General features: G+C 36.5%; 4 non-coding genes across 4 annotated transcripts; all 4 read left to right on the forward strand.

Moving 5' to 3' along the window:
- Positions 1-3,819: 3,819 nt before the first annotated feature.
- LOC131608450 (small nucleolar RNA Z157/R69/R10) lies at positions 3,820-3,915 on the forward strand. Its single transcript, XR_009285710.1, has one exon. It is a non-coding gene; the product is annotated as a small nucleolar RNA Z157/R69/R10 (small nucleolar RNA).
- An 89-nt stretch (positions 3,916-4,004) lies between these two features.
- Positions 4,005-4,090, forward strand: LOC131608456 (small nucleolar RNA R11/Z151). The gene has a single exon (XR_009285716.1). It is a non-coding gene; the product is annotated as a small nucleolar RNA R11/Z151 (small nucleolar RNA).
- An 87-nt stretch (positions 4,091-4,177) lies between these two features.
- Positions 4,178-4,274, forward strand: LOC131608461 (small nucleolar RNA Z152/R70/R12). The gene has a single exon (XR_009285720.1). It is a non-coding gene; the product is annotated as a small nucleolar RNA Z152/R70/R12 (small nucleolar RNA).
- Positions 4,275-4,330: 56 nt separating this feature from the next.
- LOC131608482 (small nucleolar RNA snoR80) lies at positions 4,331-4,451 on the forward strand. Its single transcript, XR_009285740.1, has one exon. It is a non-coding gene; the product is annotated as a small nucleolar RNA snoR80 (small nucleolar RNA).
- The last annotated feature ends 9,761 nt before the right edge of the window (positions 4,452-14,212 follow it).

Below are 14,212 nucleotides of genomic sequence, written 5' to 3' on the forward strand. Positions count from 1 at the left end.
GGATTCTTGGTAAAGACTAGATCGCTACCTATTTTCTTCTCGTGCGGTATTGCTTTCGGAGAGTGATCTATATATCGCTTCTCTCGCATGCATTAGCACACAAAGTTTTGACCGGCCTCGTTGTAGGGTGATTTCTACATAAATCACTTGGCGATTTTCTTAACTTAGCGCAATATTTCGTGTCCCGAATAAAAAAGATCAAACATGGAAGAGAATTGTATGCGGTTGATTTAAGACTTATGGAAGTTTATCGTGTAGTCGCTATGATTTTATCAAGCTTCTGATAAATTTCCATTGAATTTAAATCCGAGAACATCCTTCACTCACCATCGATCTTTCTTACTAACTTTGATAACATACTTGACAAATTTCAAGATGGTTATCTTTAACATCTAACAATTGACTTTAATTTCCGCACTTTATTATATTGCTCTTTATATTTCTCGCTTTATGCTTTATGTTATCATTTCATCATGATTATGTTTCCGCCATTTTCTCTTGATCCATTTGGACGTTTATATTCCGCTATTTTCTCTTTGTCCATTTGGACGTTTTGTTTATATTTCCGCTATTTTCTTTTTGTCCACTTGGACCATACTCTATTTTTATGCTAAAACACTAATAAATAACAAAAATCTAAAAAAAACACCTAAGGCTCTCTATGGACTATTGGTTACTATCCCGAGCATTTTGGAGACTTGGACCTGTTGGACTTAGTACCTCTGGACCCTATTATTCTGTTGTTACTCTGTCGTTATTCTGTCTGTCTGGAATTTGATTGTTGTCTGTTTGTGTGTGCAGTTATTTCCTTGAAAGCCCTTGATGGTTAATTCCAAGGCGTTGTGATAAGGATTTTACTCGAAAACAGCCGTTACTCTGCCCGATTTTCGTTAGAATTTTAATGTGCTTAATGCGAAGTTGTGCTAAAGACAATAAGTTCATCTGGATCCCCAAGTGATAATGTGTTGGTTTGGTGTTGATAGTCCAAAGGAAGGGAAATCTACCTTGACTCTTAATGTCAAATGTTGGCTTCTTTTTCGGTTAGATCGTTCTTTCCTTAGCTTTTATTTTATGCACTAGGATAGCCTCTTCATCTCCCCCTTCTTAGATTTTCAAAATATTCTTATGTTTGCAATCCTTTTTAAAACCTTTTCTTTAAAAAATATCTTTTGCCCTTAGTGGCTTTTTCTTCAAAAAGTTTAGACACGATTAATTGTTGTAGTGAGTTGCGATATCCCATGATTTTGAAATTGATTGATATAATGAGATCTTTTCCGCGTGAGAGAGCTAGTGGCATACTCGTTGATTTCTATCCGAGTTTGAGCCCTTATTTCATTTGCGATGCAAATAACTTATTTGTTCTAATGCTCAAGATCAACAACTGAGTATTCTCTCCGACAACGATAAAGTGTTTATTCAGTTTTTTAAAACGTTTTCCCCTTTTAAGTGGAACTACATTAGCTCTGACTTCTCCATTGCACCGAGGAGGTATGTAGGCACAAGGCTCAATGTCTTGCCGAGCTTATTTTATAAAACAAACCTTTCTTTTCGCACACAATATCTTTTAATAAACACAGATTTTCAAAAAGGGTCCTGTGGAGTACCACAGATATGATTGGTGCTTAAAACCTTCCCCTTGTATAATCAACACCCGTACCTAAGATCTCTTTTTGTTTTAAAAACAAACTTTGGGTTTTCTTCGTTCTTTTCCCTTTTTCTTTGGAAACAATAAAGCGCGGTGGCGACTTTCACTGAAATATTGAGTCAAGTCAATTAATGGCTTCGATTAATGGCTTCGGATTGAGTTGTAGTTTCTAGAAGGCATCTCAGAGAAGGACATCACCAGAGCTCCCAGGGTCTATTAGGAGACGCTTGATGTTCCAATTCCCCTATTGCACAATTGTGCGAGTCGAGTTTGAGGGCGTCCTCCTCTAAAAATCTTTAGTATTGACCCATGTTTTCCTTTGATAGATTTTGAGGAAGGTAGGGGATATTACATTTTCCGCAAATACCTACCTAACGTACTTCCTCCGCGAAGATCAAGAGTTACCTCCATCGGCGAAGCCTCCGACGATGGTGTTTGCGATGTAGATTATGGTTTTGTCGGCCATATTTTAAGGGAAGATGAAAAGTTTTAGAGTAGAAGTGAGGCTCAAGTTAGTTTTACTATAATCTCATGGTGGGCGCCACTACACTGGTCAAAAAATGCAGGTGTAGATGTTTCCCTTGCAAGGGTAGGTAGACTAGAGGCTTTAGTAGGTTTATAACACAATATGGTGGTAAGGGCTTTCCCACGGAGGCGAGAAGCCTTGTACGGTGGTATTTTGAGGTGATTTATGAGACATGCTCATGTGAGGTGAGAGGCTCTGCTGATGACTGATGATGCTTGGTAGCAAGCGTACAATTAGAGATGGTCGAGTGTTAAGACTATAGTGAGCGTTATGCTCTTTAGAGTGTATAGAGTGTGTATTACTTGGGGTATCCCCGATTTTCATGAGAGAAGATGTATTTATAAAGGTCTCTAGGACTTAGGGTCTCTTCGGGAAGGGCCACCGCCCACTTATTCAATAATGAACAATTGAATCTCTATTTATAAGAGTGACAAACGGGCATGTCCACCCCGTAAAAGCTTATGAAAAATGGGGCGAGACATGACATAATTTTTTGAGAGCGCGACTTAAAACCTTGCCATTTCCCGCAAAAAATGAGTGGGGCGTGGCGGGTCCATGGACACTGTACTTTTTAAGTCTAAAAATTGCAAATTTTCATGTTAATACTCGCGTCAGCAAAATCACGCAAAATAAAAGGGCAGGGCGGGCAAAAAAGTGCACGCAAAACGGGCACGTCCGACGAGACAGACCCGTTTTGCCACTCCTACCTATTTTCAAGGGAGTCGTTGGTTAGTTAATGACCTTGAATCTCCCTGCTTGAGAAACGTCTTATCTCACGTTTCTTACGTAGGGGCGAGGGAAGATTACGGAATGAGGCAATACCTATCTTCGATGACCTTTTATCATCGCCTCTTCTAAGACGGTTCAAGGGCATCACTCTAGGTGAGACCTTTTACAAATATAACACTTTCAAATACTGTACTATCGACTAATCATTTATGTCCATGATAATACTTTCGCCTAAGACAAAAATATTTATCAATTATAACATAAAATAAATTAAAAAAAGACCTACATAATGTCAAGCGAACAAAGATCAAAGGTTAATGATATATTAACTCGAAAAATCTAATTATTTTCTAATAATTTCGTCAAAATAGTATTCAAATTTCCACTAAATTTATCCAACAAGTACTAGATTTTTCATTTTTTAATGATTCGGGAGATTAAATTTTTTCAAGTTTGTAAGAAGTAAATTATAAGAGGATTACAATTATCATTTTTATAATACGTGGAGTGCAAAAGTAAATTCCTTAATTGATACTAGTTAGACGGGCCTTGAATTTGAAGGTTAAGATCCAGCCCACTGATGATTACGGAAACCTAGCTGTTCTGCCGACTCATTCATAAGCCCTAATTTGGGGGATTGCCACTCACTTCACTGCCAATATATATTCCAACCTCATCACCCTCTTTACTCACTCGTTCAGGTCAAATACTGGTTTGTTAGGGTTTTCGATATCATCTCTTGCGCTTCTGTCAATGGTTTTATATAATTTTTTTAATTGTTTTGTGTGGAATATTTTGCAGTGACTATGGAATTTGTGTACTAGAGTTTCTGATCTGGGATTTCGACCTCCGAATTTTTGTATCTCTAAGATTTCGTTTCGATTTATTCTGTTATTGTTTTTGTGTATTTGATGTTAAATATTGTGCGGTGATGATACTATTGTGGACTAGAGTTTCTGATCTGGGAATCTTCACCCAGATTTGATTACAAACCCTTGGCTGTCTGAGCACACTTCATTTTCTTCCCAATTTCATTGAATCTCTGCTTTGTTTTTCCTTTTCCTGTTTTTTTAATATATTTTGTCATAAATTTGAAAATTGATTAGGCTTATGATGATAATATATTTAATCTTAGCGGATTTCAGTGAGATTTTTAATCAAGGATCTGATTGTTACACACACTGAGGCCTTTTTTGTTTATGAATTTTATCAAAATTACTCTGCTTTTTTTTGTGTTATGACGATTTATTCTAACTGAACCAATTGATCTATGTATTGGTGCTATGATGAGATTAAGACACCAAGGAAGTGTTTATGGGCAGTGGTTTCACCGTGAGCCTAATTTTAAAACGACTTCTCCTTCCACTGAGCACTTAATTATTTACTTTATAAAATATCTCTTTTTATTAGTGATTGTATTGCGTCCATTTACCAATTCTGAAGGATAAATTGTTCCGTTCAGTGTAATGGCTCGGACGCCAGATTGATTGTGGTGATCCTGATTGATGGCTTCTTCAATGCCATTTGGTCTTGGAAACGCCTCATACATTTGTGATTAGACTAAGTCATTTTACTTTGATTATAATATTTAAGATTCTGAAGGATTAGAATATGTATTTACATTTTGATCGAAATTATTATGTGAAGATATATAAAGAGTGAAACTAAGTTTAAAGTATCTGCCTTTTGAGTTAAAATAAGCTCTCAGAATAAAAGGAAATTGATGCAAACTCAAATTTAATAATGTTATGATGTAATGATGTAATTAACATGGTTGATCATCACTCTTAGTAAGCTTATTTCAAAATTTAGGCCCAAAAGCCTGTTAATTTTGGCAACCCCAAGTATTTGTTTCAGGTCCTTGTCTTCTGTAGCAGAAGAGACATGTGTCGTGTGTTGTCTTCATGATGATTGCATCACATAGTCCTATTCTGGGTTAAAAGTAATAAAGAAGTGAGCATAACTACTTGAATGTGGCAATCAAAAGGAGTGGAGGAAGAAGATGTCAAAGGTCCATTCCGTATCACGCCTGACACAATGACTCCATGCTCCCCTCCACTCTTTGATTGTTCTCTTGTCTTAGTCTTGCCCTCTTCCTTATTTCTTTTTTTACTCCAAAAAATTCTAAGAGTTTCAATGTCTCCAATTAAAAAGTCGAAAATGCTTGATCTTTGATCTATGAGGGTAATACAATGTATTACTATAGTTAGTTGGCATTTTGTCTCAAAAACATATGTTATCTTATTATAAATGAGAATTTGTTGCCCTAAAACAATAAAAATATGTTTTCTATATGAAACATTGCATTTATTTAATAGATACTCATTCAACATTTCTTGTTCAATTACTCTAAAACAATCAGACTATATCGATGACTCTTTTGATTTTCAATTTGATAGGAAAATCTCTCTATCTCTAAATAATAAATTTTCAGTTATTTTTTAAATTTTAAAAAATATAGTCAAAACATATTACAAAATAATATAAATTACAAATTCAAATAAATGTTGAGAAAGTCTTTTTAAATATTTTTTTTAGCAAAATGGGGTCATTTTGTTTGATGAAAAACATGCATTTAATTTGCTAATTTTCCAAATCACTGATTTACTTATCTAACAATCAAATTATCACTAACAAGGGGGACTTAATTAAGAATGTCTATCGAGGGACTTGATTTAAAGTTTTATGACACAAATTCTTGTTATGTCTTCACTCTCAAGATAACTTGCCATATTTACATGAACATGGAAAATGACATGTCACATTCCACAATGATGCGAGAAAAAGTTAAAGACAAGATTTTCATGTCCCCCCCCCCCCCCCCCCCCCCATTTCACGCTCCTAGTGGCAATTGTTATTACTCGTGGGTGAAATTTAGACCAACAAACTTCTATAAACATTTCTACCCTAAGATTTAGAAGGGATCTAATCTCATTACAAATATACAGAGCTTCTCAACTCTAAGTAAGTTAACTCTAAACCTCACAACAAGCTCTAAAAGTCTCTAATAGCTTTTTACCATTATGGGTTGATATGTATGTATTGTACTTTTAACAAATACAATATTATATTTTTTCTAAAATAAACTTCTTTGACATTATCAAAAAATGGGAAAATATATAAGAGAAAATTTCAATCCACCCCTTAATGTCTACGGAACACTCTGAAACACTCTGTTTTAACACGTTTCGTAAATTTTGCCAGATAACTGAGAGATTAAGGGGTGGATTGAAATTTTCTCTTATATATTTTCCCATTTTTTGATAATGTCAAAGAAGTTTATTTTCAATCCACCCCTTAACAAGTATAATATTATATTTTTTCTAAAATAAACTTCTTTTAACAAGTACAATATAAATGATACCTTTGAACCGCCCTGATCAATGATACATCGGTCCAACGCGTTCCGCCCAAGCAGCTCCATCCGCTGGCAGATCGGCAGGAGATCAATGGCATGGTCATTCTCGGCCTGTTGGTTCACAAGGAGCTCCTCATATGCTGGTCTAGGAGCGCCGGGAGTGTAACACCCTTCTAAACCCCCGCGACAATTAAATAAATATTTCAGAGTAGATGAAACAAGGGTGCCACACTTCAATTTAAAAACAAACATCATGCGTCATTGCCATGCACTCACTGAGGAAATTCAACATAATTCATCAATACTCATAAAATAATCTCATGTCAACACAGCGGAAATCCAACATGCAGATGAGTATAACATCTTTAATACTACATCCCAAAATAAAACCAAGATCATAAAAATAGAGTTATTAAAACATGAACCCTAAGATAACGTTCCCCAGTGTTACAATTATTAGAGCATGACACTTGACGCTAAACTAACACACTGACTCATGAGCTAATCCTCACCGAGTCGAAAGCCGCTATCTTCAATCTGAAAATGACAACATGTAAGGGTGAGTCTCATTCTCAATTAGAAAATGTTATAAGTTATAAATAATAAGACATCATTCGCATATTATTCACCCAATTGCAATTATGATCAGATTCACAATAACATTCATCAATCGCAACAGTCAATCAATCACAACATATTATAACATTGGACAATCTTCCATTCATGTTATAATAATGCAAATATCCTAATGCAATGCAACTACATGCATGTGGTACCAACATCATCAAATGGGAATAACCCATGACCGATCCAACATCATCAAGATACGACCCTGACAGCACATATTCCACACAATGGGAATCATGCCCTTCACTGATCCAACACATCATCATGGATACAGCCTCAACAAAATTATTATGAATGCATGCAAACATATATGAAATATACTTATACCATCGTCAAGTCTATGTAACATCATCCAATACTCAAACCATCATCATCATCAAGCATGTTTATATATATTAACATCATTCACTACAATCAATCATCATCATCATCATCATCATTAAGGACATACATGTAACCATATTAATCCTCATCATTATCATCATCCATAAATAATATACATGTATTCCCATCATCCAAAACAAATCAATCATCATTATACAATTCTCAACAATCATCACATAATCATGTTTTCAAACACATCTTATATTGTCACATTTCATCATATATGTCAACAATACATCATTCATCAAACTAACAAAATATTCACATCATACTCATATCCTTGCATAGAATGTCTCATAAGCTTCATCATACAATCAAACAAAGCATCACACAACTCATGCTTTAAACATAGCATGTATTGTCATATTCATCTTATATATACACAATATATCATTCAACAATAAAATAAATTATGATCTAAAATAATCAAAGTTACACCTCATTTCATCATCTAAGCACATATGTTATTTCATAAGGTTCGCCCTGCTCGAAACGACACTAAAAACGCACATACGGTTTGAAAGTTATGGCTTTTATAAAATATTTTATTTTTCAAAAACAAACAGTGGTAACCGATTACCCAAACACCAGTAATCGGTTACTGAGATTCAGAAACTCAGATTTCTGTTTTTACTATGGGTAATCGGTTACTGCCATTTCAGTAACCGGTTACTGCCTCCCAAGACAGTTCGGTAACTGGTTACCCAAACCCCAGTAACCGGTTACTTCGTACCAGTAACCCCAAAATCCATTTTTTTGACAGCAATTCAACTTCTTTGCCAATCCAATTTCGTACCATTACGATATTACACCGAAAAAACACCAATTTACATGTTATAACACCATTCACATAAAAGTTATAAGATTACTCAAAACCTAACACATATCACAATTGACATAAACAACATACTCATTCAATCCCACCATCTATAATCTCATAATAGATTCTAAATGGAAGATTCCCCCTTACCTTATGGTTGATCTTGAGTCTTCCTCTCTTCGCGCTTCTTCACGTTCTCTGCTCTTCTCACGTTCTGAACTTTTCTTTCTCCTTTGCTTCTATTCTCTCCTTTTCCCAATTATCTTATTTTATGAAAATAAAGCAAAATAACTTTAGTAATAGGGCCTACCAATCACACCCCTTCCATTACTAACCACAACTTGGCCCAATAACCTTATTTTACACAATTCCAACTTAAGTCCAATTAAAATACCAATAATCCAATAAATTAATTTAAACTCCAATTAAATTAATAAATGTAAAATTTGGATTGTTACAGGGAGCGTCTTTTGTCATCAGAGGATGTGACATCCGATAGAACCATGTGACATACCCCTCCACACTGTGCCAGTCCTGGGTGACCTGCATGCGACGATACTCCTCCGAGACCACATGACGCTCCCAATTCGCAAATATGCCAGTGAACTCCACTCGGGTAACTGTGTCGGGACCAGTCTCAAAAGGTGACATGGGTATCATCTGCACAAATCCAAACTGCCGCATGCACCGCTCAAGGAGATACCTCACCATGGTGTTGGTCCCGCATGCCAACCAGCCAGAATATAACGAAATGCGGTCAAAGGCAACAACAGCAGTGTAGTCACTGAATGGCCTCCAACTGATGTCATCGTGAGCTGTGCGGTCGAGGTACCCACTATATGGTCCCATTGCATTGTTCCCCCTTTGGAGAACGTGTTAGAACAAGATTTGTTCTGATCAATATTCTTAGTTTTGATGATAACAAGCATATGAATTTTGTATGAGATAATGTGGTACTCTAATACTATGCAATTTCCATTTCAGGAATTATATAAAGAGTATGCACAAAATCAGCGCAAGAAGCACTGACTCAGAAGGTTCAGCATGCAACATCAGAACATGGTCTGGCAAGACATCAGAAGATGGTCAAGCAGAATCAGAACATGGGTCTATGGAAGCATCAGAAGAACTTGAGATCAGAAGCAGAAGCACTAAAGTTCTCATGGTATCACGCTCAAAAGCACTTCAAGGTCAGAAGACAAGAAGATGCTCTGCACCAAGCTGTCTGACTCTGATGACATTCAAACGTTGTTTACACAAACATCAGATCAGAAGCAAGTACTAGACTGGCAGGCTACTCTGACTGACAAAAGGAACGTTAGAAGCTATTAAAGGCAACGTCAGTAGACACAGCGAAAACAAGGCTCGAGGTAGTTGACAAAAGAGTGAAACATTAAATGCAATGCTGTACGGAATACGCAAAGCATTAAATGCTCCCAACGGTCATCTTCTCAAGTGCCTATAAATATGAAGTTCTGATGAGAAGCAAAGTTACAACTTACGAATTACAACACTTGCGCAATATACAGAAACGCTGTCAAATTCAAAAGCTCTCAAACTTCATCATCAAACTCACTACATTGCTGTTGTAATATCTTAGTGAGATTTAAGCTTAAACTTAAGAGAAAATCACAGTTGTGATAATAGCTTTATAAGAAGCATTGTAACTCTTAAAAGAATTTGTTTACATTAAGTTGTAAGTACTAGAGTGATCAGGTTGTTGATCAGTATACTCTAGCAAGTCTTAGAAGTTGTCTAAGAAGATTGTTCCTAGAGTGATCAAGTTGTGATCAGGATACTCTAGAAGACTTAGAGTGTTTCTAAGTGGAAAACCATTGTAATCTCGTGTGAATAGTGGATTAAATCCTCAGGTGAGGTAAATCACTCCAAGGGGGTGGACTGGAGTAGTTTAGTTAACAACGAACCAGGATAAAAATCATTGTGCAAATTGTTTTTATCTTACAAGTTTTAAAGCTACACTTATTCAAACCCCCTTTCTAAGTGTTTTTCTATCCTTCAGAACGTATCGGGCGGTCCTGGGCATGGCGTCCTCGTACGCAGGATCAGTGTGGAAGCCGTGGATGCGGGGGAAGTAGGAGATGATCCAGCCCTGAAACACAAACACGATAATGTATTAAAAATAAATACGAACCATAAATAAATATGAAACAATTAAAATGAAACGTACCTTCAAGAGTGTGGCGGATCCGGTCAACTGCCTGGTCCTCTAGTTGGAGGCCTCATTCAGCTTCTGGTATAGTTATACCAGAATAGCTGACCCCCAGTTCCATTGGTGAACGATAGTCAAGTCCATGAAGTAGCGGAGGTAGGTCACGTCGACGTATCTTGCACTCTTGTCTACAAAGAGTGCAGTGCCTACCAAAAACATGAAGTAGCGGAGGTACGGGTTTTTGTTGAAATAATGCTATATATATAAGGCTTGAATTACAGGTTTAGGGATTATTTCCAAAAATATTATAGGTTTTTATTTCCAAATAAATTACAAGTCGAACAGGAAGGCTTAAATTACAGGTTGCACTTAAAAATATTGCGTTTAGCAACGACAGCGTTTTTAAAAACGCTCTTAAAGGCCTACCTACGAGAACGCTTTTTAACAAAAAGCGCTGCCTAAGATGATAAAAGAAAGCATAAAAGCAGAAAAAAGTGCTGCTAAAGACCTATCTACGAAAGCGCTTTTCAAGAAAAAGCGCTGCCTTAATCCTACCTACGAGAGCGCTTTTCAAGAAAAAGCGTTGCCTTAGGCCTACCTACGAGAGCGCTTTTGCCTAAACAAAAAGCGCTGCTAAAACCTATAGCAGCGCCACCTACGGCAGCGGTTTTAAAGCCCCAAAAAAGCGCTTTCGTAGGTCTTTCTTGGCATAGTGCTTGAACATCATCTAATTGAACAACATGCGATGGATCCGCAATGTACCTCCTCAATTGAACATCATGAAGATTAGAAAGAGATGGTGGTAATTCAATCTGATATGCCACTTCACCTACCCTCTCTGAAATTTGATAAGGACCAATGAAATGCAGCGTCAACTTACGCGACTTCAATGCTCTACCAACACCCGTTATTGGCGTAACTCGAAGAAACACATGATTATCCTTCTCAAATTCAAGAGCCTTTCTCCTCTTGTCATGATAACTCTTCGTACGACTTTGAGAAGCCTTCATCTTCTTTTGAATCATCTTAATCTTATCCGTAGTCTCTTGAATTAACTCAGGTCCAACTACAACACTCTCTACTGATTCATACCAACACAAATGAGTTCTACACCTTCTACCATAAAAAGCTTCAAAAGGTGTCATTCCAATACTAGAATGGAAACTGTTGTTATACGTGAACTCAACCAAAGGTAAGAAACTATCCCAATTTCCTCCTTGTTCCAAAACACAAGACCTCAAAAGATCTTCAAGCGACTGAATCGTCCTCTCTGTTTGATCATCAGTTTGTGGATGATACGCCGAACTCAAATGACACTTCGTACCCAAAGCACTTTGCAAACCTTTCCAAAATCTAGAAGTAAACCTCGAATCTCTATCCGAAACAATACTTGACAGGATACCATACAAACACACAATCCTCTCGATGTACAACTTAGCAAATCTTTCCATCGAATAATCTATCCTTATCGGGATAAAATGAGCACATTTTGTCATTCTATCCACAACGAACCAAATTGCTTCACAATTACTCGATGTTCTTGGAAAACCCGAAACAAAATCCATAGAGATACTATCCCACTTCCACTCGGGAATAGATAACGGTTGCATCAAACCAAAAGGCTTTTAATGTTCAATCTTTGACTTTTGACAAGTCAAACATGAATAAACAAACTCCGCTATATCCTTCTTCATACCTTGCCACCAAAACATTTTCCTCGAATCTTGATACATTTTAGTAGTACCAGGATGAATACTCAAACAACTTCTATGCCCTTCCTCAAGAATTCTCTTTCTCAAATCTGTAACATCCGGAATACAAACTCGATCACGACACCTCATGATACCATTCTCATCAATCCGAAAATCACCACCTTTACCTTGATTAATCAATGTCATAATGTCAACCAATCTCAAATCTGATGTTTGACCTTCTCGAATCTCATCAAGAATACCACTCGTAAACTTCAACATACCAAGCTTAACACACGAAGACGTCACTTCGCAAACCAAACTCAAATCTCGAAATTATTCCAACAATTCTAATTCTTGAATCATCAATATAGACATATGCAATGATTTCCTACTCAATGCATCGGCTACAACATTCGCTTTTCCAAGATGGTAGTTCAAACCAAAATCATAATCTTTCAAGAATTCCAACCATCTTCGTTGCCTCATATTCAACTCTTTTTGATCAAACAAATACTTCAAACTCTTGTGATCACTATACACATCGAATCTCAATCCAAACAAATAATGCCTCCAAAGTTTCAAAACAAACACAACGGCGGCCAACTCTAAATCATGCGCCGAATAATTCCTCTCATGAACTTTAAGTTGCCTTGGAGCATAAGCTACCACTTGCCCTTTTTGCATCAAAACACCACCCAAACCCAACAAAGAAGCATCACAATACACAACAAACAGTTCCAAAGGATCCGGCAAAATCAAAATAGGAGCAGAAGTCAATCTTCTCTTAAGCACTTGAAAATTTGCCTCACATTGTGAAGTCCAAATAAAAGCTTGACCCTTCCTAGTCAACAACGTCAACGATAAAGATAACTTAGAAAATCCCTCAATGAACTTCCTATAATAACCAGCCAAACCAAGAAAACTTCTAATCTCAGAAACAGACTTAGGAGCTTCCCATTGAGATATAGCTTCAATCTTTGAAGGATCAACAGAAATACCTCCACTAGAAATCAATTGGCCAAGAAAAATCACTTCCTTCAACCAAAATTCCCACTTAGAAAGCTTAGCAAACAACTTCTTCTCTTTCATCACCGATAACACAATTCTCAAATGCTCCGCATGATCATCTTCACTCTTAGAATAAGTCAAAATATCATCTATGAACACAACCACAAATTTATCCAGGTAATCATGAAAAATCCTATTCATATACTCCATGAATACACCAGGTGCATTAGTCACACCAAACAGGATAACTGAATACTCATAATGACCATACCTCGTCCGAAATGCAGTCTTCCAAATATCCTCTGCTTTCACATGAATATGATGATATCCAGACCTCAAATCAATCTTTCTAAACACACAAGCTCCAACCAACTGATCCATCAAATCATCAATCCTCGGAAGTGGATACTTGTTCTTAATCGTCACTTTGTTCAATTGCCTATAATTAACACAAAGCCTCATAGAACCTTCCTTCTTCTTAACCAACAAAACAGGTGCACCCCACGACGATACACTAGGACGAATAAACTTCTTCTCCAACAAATCCTCAAGTTGACTCTTCAACTCTTTCAATTCAGAAGCAGACATCCTATATGGAGCCATCGATACAGGACTAGTTCCAGGAACTAAATCATTCGAAAACTCAATTTCACGTTCCGGCGGTAAATCACTTACATCTTCAGAAAATACCTCTGCAAAATCACAAACTATACACTAGATAAAAGTATTACATATCATATTCATCTTCTAAAGCACACACATACAAAAAGTATAGAAATACAAGGAGATTTGAGAGGGGTTGAAAAATCGAAGAGTGTTATAGTACAATGAGAGGGATTGGATGAAAATTTTGTTCATGTTGAAGCCTGTTCCAATCACTAGTACAAAAATGTTAATTTACACCCGTTTTTTATTAAATTTACACCCATTATTTTTAATAAAAATCGGGTGTATATCCACAGGGTGAGAAATGTCTAACGCATTTACACCCGTTTAAAACGGGTGTAAATACGTTCGTAATTACTCCCTATTTTAAGAATATCGGGTGTAAATATGTTCTACGCTACACCCTATTTTAACAAAAATCGGGTGTAATTGGACGTAATTACGTTTTTAATTACACCCTATTTTAATAAAAATCGGGTGTAATTACGTTTTTAATTACACCCTGTTTTAATAAAATCGGGTGTAATTGGGCGTAATTACGTTTTTAATTACACCCTGTTTTAATAAAAATCGGGTGTAATTGAA

The sequence above is a fragment of the Vicia villosa genome, linkage group LG5 (genome assembly GCF_029867415.1).
Source record: "Vicia villosa cultivar HV-30 ecotype Madison, WI linkage group LG5, Vvil1.0, whole genome shotgun sequence".
Lineage (NCBI taxonomy): Eukaryota > Viridiplantae > Streptophyta > Magnoliopsida > Fabales > Fabaceae > Vicia > Vicia villosa.